A 6,854-nucleotide genomic window follows, 5' to 3' on the forward strand; every position below is an offset into this window, starting at 1 on the left:
GAACTGCCCTTGCTCGAATTGCTTGACTCCACTCAGGGATCAATAACATGCACTCTCTCTCTCCATCCAGCCAAGAGTAGTCATATGATCCAACATTAACATTATCCAATCATCTTAATTAAATATGATTTTTAAAAGGCCCATGCTTAAAACCGCTATACTCAGTTTTCCAGTTGTTGCCAATTTTGGCCAGACTTGGCCACCTTCAGGAGTCCACCGCCCTGTTCACCACATCTTCCACCAAACTTTCTTTAAAGTGCCTCACTCCAAAGACATGCATGCTGAGAGCTTAAGCCTAACAGGCACACAGTGAAAGAGGACCGCCTCCTCGGAGAGAAGTCTCCTGATCAGTAAATACAGCCGGATCGTGTTGAAATTTCCAGTTGCTGATTAGTGAGCCTAACGGGATGGGCTCATTGCGTCATTATGAGGTAAGGTTCACAAAATGTATTCATGTGGGGGGGGATCAAAAAACAGTCCATCCATTTTCTTATTTACTGACGTCAGATTAAAACCTTAACACTTCCTGCTCCGTCTAGGACACCCACTCCAGAGAAGTCTGCCTCTGCTATGACTATGCTGACCACAGTTTCCTTAGCAGTTTCTCTGTTGTCCATTAAACCGCCTCTGTTTCAGCAACAATGGAGCACTGACTGCACAAGCCTAGCTCTATTGTTTTCATCCCTTACAAAGATGTTAAACAACATGAGGGAGACAGTGCTAGCCCAGCTGAAGAAATGCTGATGTGCTACTTCACAATTTGAATCCCCCATCCCCCCCAGCCCCTTTTGACTAAAGTGTACAAAACTGTTGTTTACCTCCTTTTTCACTTTTCAGTATATATGGGGACTTTAACACATACTTTAAATACTTCCCCTCACTGCACTGCCCCTTCAAATCAGTGTGAACAAACAACCTAGTCATTTTAGTTCTGGAATTAGGTGATGTACTTTTGTAAATGTAGTGCATAAAAACCCCTGACAAACAAAAGCAACTAAAATAGCACTGCATTTTAATCATTCTCCAACTCTCTCGCTCATCTGAGTCTCTAATGTCAATGACCTTTACTGTAGGTCAAGTAAACAGTCATCTTATTTGCTTAGTTAATGGGTTGCAAAATAAATCAACATTAGTCCTGAAAAATACAGGCTCAAGTAAATTTAAAGGGTATGTGGTGTCTTAGTTATTTGGCAGATACTTGCCTGCCATGACAGAGGCAGAATGTGTGGGTGGGTGCGTGTGTGTGTGTGCACACCAGAGAGCATTTTGTATCACAGAGCGTTCTCTAGAGACATCACCATTTGAGTAGCATGCTATATGTAACGTAGGCAAATAAAGAGCTTCACACAGAGTTGTTACCCTACCCGTCAACGCACACGACACAATGCAACACTGTTCTAGCGTCCAAATATATATATATTTTACAAAAACAAAAGCTAGTCATTTTGACTGTGAAGCCTGAGCCAACATACTTGCATATAGAAACCTGGGCATTTATGGTGGCAAAGCCCAAACTAAATTGCAATTAAATAATGTGTACCTTTTTTGTTCATGGTAGATATATTAATTAAGGAGTAAATTCATTTTGTTATATATATAAAAAAACTGCAAGTGAATAGACCCCAGTCCCTCTCAGCATTAATGATGTCATTCATGACACAGCAGGCAGACAGTGGCGTGGTTGGGAGGGATCATCACTTGTGAACGGTCAGTGGGAGGGGCCTCCGATTGGTCACTGGCCATCAGGAGATTTCGAAATGCCTCTTGGCGCCAGCCACTGAATCAGCCCGATTCACTCCGCCACCATACACCCACCTACGGTAAGGAACTGCAAGTACAGAAAAACCACCCTATTCTATCCTCCACCAGACAAAGAGCACTTTTTACCCCGTCACAAATAAACGCGGCATTTCCTCTAGGGCCCTGGGAAACAGTTGTGTTGTGGAAGTTGACAACAGATAACTAACTTCCAAACCAAAATGTAACCATATTGTAATGGAGCTTAACAGAGGAGCCAGATTTAGATATCTGAGTAGGACACTTGTACTAAAGCGTCATTATTGACCTCTCAACATAAGCGCTGAAGAAATAGCTCCTGTTACTGGAGGCAGTGTGAGGGTGGGTGTGCATGCATAAGTGTACATGTACATTTAATTAAACTCACATCACCCCACCTGGAGGGCTCATTCTCTTTACTGCCACAAGACCAGCCTTTCTCTAACACAACTGCTCTATAAAACGCAACTCGGCCTTCTGTTACCTGACAACAGCATAAACCACAAGCAATAATTAAGTTGCACAATGAAACCTCATAATTATTAAATAACCTCATAAATATTACTTTCAAATAGAGCTAATGTATATTGTGCACTAAGGGAAAACTGCTACCACGCAACCTCAACAATGTTAATAATAATTAATATTGCTCACCACAAATTACTATCAAAAGTGTTTTATTCTCAGATGGAAATGAAGGATTTCATATGATAACATAGTGAATCATATGAAGCCAATAAAGTGTTTGATTACTGGGTGTTGACTGATAGTGCTATAATATGCCTGGACTATACATTTGGCAATAATCCACAGCTCTTAACTAAACAAATGGAAAATGCAGTGATGTGTGATTTATCTCCTGTTATTGCAAGACATCTCAGCCCATCAAAGAGGCTATGTGGGCTGCATGATGTAGGAGAAGAGAAAAATAAGTAGCTTTTAAGAACTCAAAATCCAAACATTACAGACCAAGCATCAGGGCTGAATCATGGGGAGTCTGACAGTAAGACAGTAATGTCTTTCATCAGAGAATGAGATCACCGCAGCAGGCTGTGGGTCACCACAGTTAATGCAGACTAAATATTAACACTGACAGAGGCACTAGCCTTAGGGACTATCCAGTTACGTTACTTTTTTTTGTTTTTTTTTTACTGTACAATATTGATTGCATCTCGGTAATAATCATAAGTACTGCTTTTTATTCTTGTACTAGAAAACATTTTTTAGAAAATACTGAAATTACTGAAAAAGCAACCCATAAGCATGCTTGGCAAGAAGTGATACAAGTTAAAGAAATACCAAATAAACTGTATTTCCTGTACTGTGCACTACTGTTGATTAATAGATTGATTATTGATTGATTAACCCTGTGAGCACTTGTTTGGTATTGCACTTATTCTCATTTTGGAATTCATTCTAGGCATCAGCATTGATCCCTGTATTCTACAGTATTCTAGTTCAGTGGTATCTTGAATTCTAACCTATTTTACTGGCTAGGATACATTCTATGAGTAGATGACAAAGCACGTTTGTACGTTGCTCTGGATAACAGCACCTGTTAAATGAGGTAAATGTAAATGTAAACCATGTCATGGGTTTAGTATTACAAAAGTCCAACACAAAGGTTAGCTAATCTATAATGGAAAACATCTTTAAGTGTGAGAAATATGAAATCTGTCAAAAAAGCCTAGACAAACTGCTCTTGATTAAACAATGATCTTTGCACAGTTCCAGACTAAAATATTAGGAAACTATTGATTCTTTCGAGTACAACGAAGCTTTAAAAAACAGATTTCATCTGTAAATGTTATGCTGCATTAAGAGAGACAGTTGATGAAAATCTTCAACTTGTCTGTGACAAACCCATAAACTTTGAATAGCTTTTAGAGGATAAACCTTGCGAGAGAGACACAACCACTATTAACATTTAGCTCATAGTTTAAATGTCCATGCTGTTGCGTAAATTGAGACCATAAAAGGCATTTATGTTTTATAAACAACACTAAATATTTGACTTTACTTTGTCACTGATATAATAGTTCAAAATGTTCTCTCAGTACATGTCTCCAATAGATACTTATTTCCTGGTTTTGAACTTGTTAAAAGTATATCATCTGACAACTCTAAATTATGGATCCTATTGACCATTTCATCCCAAAGCCAGGACGTAAAGGGTATGTGTGTTCATTTAACCAAGTGAAAAATATATCACATTTCACATGGCTACATGCTATGATGCTACTGACACAGAGTGCACAATGCCATTTGAACATTGAGAACAGAATCTCCCACAAGACAGGAAACAGGAGGGGAAAAAAAACAATTCCTCAAAAGTATCTAAAACCCTGCTTTGCATTAGTGTGAACAGAAAGAAACGGCTACTAAGTAAAGTAAAAAAACATGTAAGAATATCCAATACTGGGCTATTTATTTCCCCGCCAGCAGGGCTAACCATTGCTGCCTTTTTAATCCTTTAAAAGAAATATGACTCAGTCATGAAAAAAAAATTCTCTAATCATTTGTACTTCCCTATGACGCCTCGCCACTGTCGAGGTCTGATGTAAGATGCTGCACCATAGGTAAACATCGCCAAATTGTTATTCAGTGACATCATAGCTAGTCGCTCAACAACAAGCCAGAAATACTGGACCCTCAAACGTTTTCTCCAATAATGCAAATACCGATTATCCTGACTTAAAAAAACCTCCACATGGTATCATAAACAGAAAACAGCCCTGCATGTCAGTTCTGGTCTTATCAACAGGCCCAAGCCATTGACATGCACCAGCGTCTATGTACAAATCAATCAGCAACGAGAGCCCTAATTGTTCAGAAATTGACTTTTGTAAATGCCTCCCAGTGTTCATTGAAGCATAAAGGCGGCAACACAGCATCTGCATGGAAATGAAAGAGCCAGCCGGTTTCATTAACCTTCGCAAAGCTGAATATCTTTCGCCAGCACTCGATTTGAAATGCAGGCAGCTTTTGTTTCATTATCCCTCGTAAAGCACCATGTTGCTAGTTCAGGCTTGGTGAAGGCAAGCAGCCAGCTACGCTGCCTGGCCTAGAGCCACGTCATTCAGAGTGTCTGAGGTCCTGGGTGGTAAAGGGAGACGGAGCTCTTCGCCGCTGGCGCCGAGCCAGCAGAGGTAAGCTGAAGTTCAACGGAAGAAGCCACACTTACCTGAACACTGACTAGCGCAAGGGCAAGACCGCCTCACCCGCTTCTTAGGCATTTTAAAATGAAGCCACGCAAAAGGCGTCTCTCTCGCGTTCTCTGAGTGGATGTCCACTGGGAGATCGTTCCACCTCATTTTTGCCTCCAGTTTAGAGTCATTGGCCTCCCCGATTACTGGGCCAAGGGACGAACACTGGCTGAACAATCCTGAAGATGGCCCAGAAGCCATATAGTCTCCCTCTATCATGTATAGGAAGCAAAGTTCTAGATTCTTTGTGAGCAACAGAAAGCCCCTGCTGAACCTTTCCGCAGCAATTGCTTGCCTTCACATGCAACACTGCTCATCATATCTCACCCCAGACAGAGAGCCCAGGGGCATCATGTGCTAAACAGCAGCTCTGCCTCTTTTGCACTGCAGACCTGGAGGCAATGACTCACCTTAACGTAGCCACCCACCAAAATACCCATGGCTGAAAAGCTTAAGCGATGAAAAGACCCCAAAAACCCCTACACCTATCGAAATATACACACTCAGACTTCACTGCAGACTGGAAATGAGTCACACTATACAGCCATAACGCGATTGCAGACCGGGGCAATGTTTACAGTTTATACCGGGTCTTACGCAAGCAATTAACACTTCAGACGTATTTATCATTGCAATGAAAGTTAACGGCCCTCCGCCAGGAGTAGCCTAGAGTAGAGTGTTTTAACTTACTGTGACCCTCAAGTTTCCTATTCTAACGGCAAAACCGCAAGACGGTTCACAAGAACTTCGTAATAAGTCATTCACAAGTAAGGAGGTCAATTTACGATTCCTTATAGGGAATGTCACCGCTATTCATAAGACTCCACCGAACGCTCGAGACAGCATAGACGTTCTGATTAGACAGAGCACCGGAACTATCCACGTGCTCACGTAAGTAAAGTGTTGGGTGAGTCTGAGCCACCGATACATTTAAACATGCTTCCTGCATGTTTGTCCTATTAATTACATTAATGCATCCCTTTAACACTCGCGACCTGCTCAAAACAAGTGAATAACAAATAAGTTTAAGACAAGCAAGCGTTAGGCCAGTTTCCATGTCTGCTCATTACATGTGCAGCAGCACGGTGCTTGCTCTAGAAATTGTCTACGCGTTGTGTCTGGCAAATAGCCCTTTAGAGGGCTAGCGTTGCGACAGAAGGGATTTCACTGCGTGTGAACTCACTGAGAAATATCTCCCTCACATCAAATCACAGGACTCTGGTGTTTGTGTAGACCAGCCGTGTGTGCGCATTCCCGCCATTTACATTGATTCGTACAGGTGATACTGAGATCAGCACGAGAACGTTCAAATACAAAATTTTACTTGCAACCAAAGAACAATTTCCTGCACTTACCTGTCTCAAGAGATTGTAATTGCTGGTGAGTAAAGTTGTGCATTTCTTCAGTTATATCCATGCTTTAACAAAATTAATCACTGTTAAAACACTTTCCAGGCATCTGCATTCCTACCTGTCAGTTTATCTACCGCGGTGGTGGTTCCTCGCGAGTTAGGCAGTCAAGTCAGCTGACACTTGTGAAGCTTTCCTTGTGTTATCGCACTATTTGTAAGTCAAACTGGAAGTTTTACAAACTTTTCTCAGTTTTGTTACTCTTGTCGTTGCTATATATATATACAGTCTGTTACTTCTGTCGCTTTTCCTATATCACAGCTTCACTATGTTGGCGTCAGTCCTCAGTTCCTCGCTCTCTTTGTGCACGCTCCTGTGGGCAACCCACTCTTAAAGAGACATGGCATTATTTGGAAAGGGCCTTTCCTAATTTCGGCAATATTTTTCCCGCATTCATGTATTCCCAGAAGTGTACAAGCCTTCTGTAACACTTATTGTACCATTAATATCTTAGATTATTACG

At 41.2% G+C, this 6,854-nt stretch overlaps 1 protein-coding gene across 1 annotated transcript in view; it reads right to left on the minus strand.

Annotated features, from left to right (window-relative positions):
* tnk2b (tyrosine kinase, non-receptor, 2b) overlaps nucleotides 1–6,676 on the minus strand; it is a 47,750-nt gene extending 41,074 nt beyond the window's left edge. The window contains exon 1 of the mRNA XM_035527832.1: nucleotides 6,453–6,676. The gene's annotated coding sequence lies outside the window, so the exon portion shown is untranslated. The remainder of the gene's footprint in view (nucleotides 1–6,452) is intronic.
* Between the last annotated feature and the right edge of the window lie 178 nt (nucleotides 6,677–6,854).

The sequence above is a fragment of the Electrophorus electricus genome, chromosome 7 (genome assembly GCF_013358815.1).
Source record: "Electrophorus electricus isolate fEleEle1 chromosome 7, fEleEle1.pri, whole genome shotgun sequence".
In the NCBI taxonomy this organism is placed as follows: Eukaryota; Metazoa; Chordata; class Actinopteri; order Gymnotiformes; family Gymnotidae; genus Electrophorus; species Electrophorus electricus.